This window comes from Dipodomys merriami, unplaced genomic scaffold, assembly GCF_024711535.1.
Source record: "Dipodomys merriami isolate MVZ:Mamm:240054 unplaced genomic scaffold, mDipMer1.0.p SCAF_1204, whole genome shotgun sequence".
Classification (NCBI taxonomy): Eukaryota; Metazoa; Chordata; class Mammalia; order Rodentia; family Heteromyidae; genus Dipodomys; species Dipodomys merriami.
In genome coordinates this window covers 70,293-73,205 of record NW_027202499.1, presented here as the reverse complement: position 1 = coordinate 73,205, position 2,913 = coordinate 70,293, and the positions used below count along the sequence as shown (strand labels likewise).

Here is a 2,913-nt window from a genome sequence, read left to right as displayed (position 1 = left end):
GATAAAATTGTAGATTTGGTTAGAATTCTTAGGTCACTTCATTTATTAAATAATCATCAGTGAACACATAGTAATGCTGGGAAGAGAGGAAAGAAGACTAGTTTATATTATTTTAGGGATGGGCGTCTGCAAAGTGAACAAGTGCTCCCATGGGCCACAGCCTTAACAGTTTTGCTGTTACTTATTCTCTTGTAAACTATAATCAAATACATATTAGTAATTACATTAATATATAACAATGTAATATATAATATGGAATAATTACATTTATTAGAGATTATATTTATTTGATTATATTTGTTGTAGAATCCATTGCTGCATATTGTAGAAACAGTAAAGAAGGGCTGGCTAGAGGATCAACATGCTGAAGGCAATAGAAAGCAATATCAAGTACTTGCTACAGCAACATATACTGTATACTAAGATTGAAATGATGCAGAGATTAGCATGTCTCCTGTATAAGGATGACAAACAAATTGCTGAAGCATTCCATATTTTAAAATATTCCAAATGTATGGCTATATGGCAAGAAAAGGAATAATCAAATATGTAGAGCCAAACTCTCAATTTCTAGAAGTCTGGGACCACTTAGAATATAAAGAAATGCCTATATATACTTTAATATCTCCTAAGAGATTATTGTTTGTCTCCTTAGTCCATATGTAAGGAACTCATTTAGTATGCAGAGCAGTTTTGTAGTTGAAGGAGTTATTGTGAGATATTTAACAGAGCCTGAAGTAAACCTACTGAGGTGTAAAGGTAAGGAGAAGTGATACTATGTCTTAGGATAATAAAGATTTGTTATTGTTTCTGTATTGGTGGAGGTGACAATGGATGGGGTGGGAAAATTGGGTTTGAGGTCAGAGTGGAGGCAGAGATTTCTTTCCAGGAGACGGCAGTTGAACACCTGGCTGATGGTGGGGGTGATAAAGGCATAGGCTGAAAAAAATGAGCCACAGGAATATTGATGACTGTGGGAGCACTGAGGAAAGGGAAAAGCTGGAAATAACTTTTAGGTCTATACTTTAGAGCAGTGAGTCTTCCTTTGCCACATGAGTTTCAGGCATACAGAAAAGGAAAGAAATTACCATAGTATCGAATATGTTCTACAAAGATAAAAGTAACAGTTAACATCAAACTACAGCAGCATTCATCATGTTCACAAATCCATTTTGTCTTCCTAGGTACCGAACTATATTTTCAGTCCTTTCTTGGAGCAAGGTAAAATAATATGGTTAATTTCTAGACAAAGGCACATAGGTGTAAATGGTATATGCTATTTCCAGCTCAATCCATAAAATCCTCTTCTTTTATTCCCCAGCATCTGTTCTGTGGCAAAGTTGGAAACTACATATTCCAAATGTTAAACTGCAATGTGGAAGAATCTTGTCTCTGTAAGTCAACATTTAGATGAATGAGAGCTTTCCTGAATAGCTATGTAACCAACTGAACTATGACTTAAAGTACAAATTAATCTTTATTATTTTAACCATGATGAATATAGTGTGTGTTTAACCAGAATAGCCAGTGACACAAATACTTTGTATTAAGCAATTTTATGTTTAATGTAGCATCTGTTTAATGGATGGGCTAGCCCTAAAATCAAACTTCATTTACACTCTGCTTGGAATAACCCGTGATATCACGGGTTATTGTTCCAATAGAATTTTAGAATATTTTCCTGTTTACTCTCTTATTTTGCCATCTTAGTTGGTAAATTCTGGTGGTTAGATTTTAAACTAGAAAACTTCATGGTGTATTTTGTCTATTACTTTCTTATTTGAAAAAATCCTTTAACAGGTAAAAGAGGCTTGAAGTATAGAACTTATTTCACAATATCTTGTCTGATATACTACTGAGTGTGTTAACAAATACAGTTTAGAGCCTCTCTTATTTTTTCTTTATTTGACAGCCAGTAAATTTTCCGGTACTGTTACATCTATGACTTCATAAATTGGAAATGTGGTAAGAAAGAGAAAAACATTATGACTTAGGAACTCATTCTGCAACAAGACTTTCACCCAAGGTTTCATTGGAATTATGGTCTATATGTAGAATCTGTCTTTATGGTTTAATGTTGAAATCTGAAGTGAAAGAATTAACTATGAGTGTACTTTTGAAACCTCATTATTTTCATTGTAGATTGAGTAATAACAGGCAACATTCTGATTATAGAAACTAGGTAGAAGTTATGTCTATAAACTAGATTGCTAACCTTAGTTTATGTCACTTTGTGTTTCCATTGAATGAAATTTTGGTGTGCTGGAAAGTGGCAGCTAAGATACAGCTTAAACATTTTTCCAATATGAATCTGTATTACATTTGTGATTTTTGTGCTAGTGGATATTGAAACTGGTATCTTAAGCATGCTAGATAAGCATTGACATTAAGCTATATCTCTAATCCTTTATTTATATATAGATATATAGATATATGAACATTTAAAACAGAAGCAACACAGAAGAGTATAAAAGTGAAGTGCATCTCAAAACCTACCAAGAAAGAATTGTTAAAATTCTGAAGCAGATTTTTATGCCTTCTTTATTTCCATACACAAAATAGTCCTCAGACATAGATACAAACACACATATAAATTGAATCAAAATACAGATTTTTGTAATTTACAATTTTACTCACAAGCCTGAAATGTGATTGTCTCATGTAAGTAAATGAGAATCACTTTAAAATCTCTATGAAATAATCTTTTATAGAAAATACTATAATATAACTAGTGTGGAACACTGAGGTTTCTAGTTTTCACCATTGTGAGAAATACTGCCATTAACTAATTTGTATATGTTTGGGTTTTTGTGAGTAGTGTAAATTACTATGGTGAATTTGCTTGGAGGGAGGCAAACACATTTAATATTTCTAAATTTAATAGTATTTGAAAGAGTGTACCTATTATGGTCA

At 32.4% G+C, this 2,913-nt stretch overlaps 1 non-coding gene across 1 annotated transcript; it reads left to right on the top strand.

Moving 5' to 3' along the window:
- Positions 1–389: 389 nt before the first annotated feature.
- Positions 390–499, top strand: LOC138823572 (U6 spliceosomal RNA). The gene has a single exon (XR_011370857.1). It is a non-coding gene; the product is annotated as a U6 spliceosomal RNA (small nuclear RNA).
- The last annotated feature ends 2,414 nt before the right edge of the window (positions 500–2,913 follow it).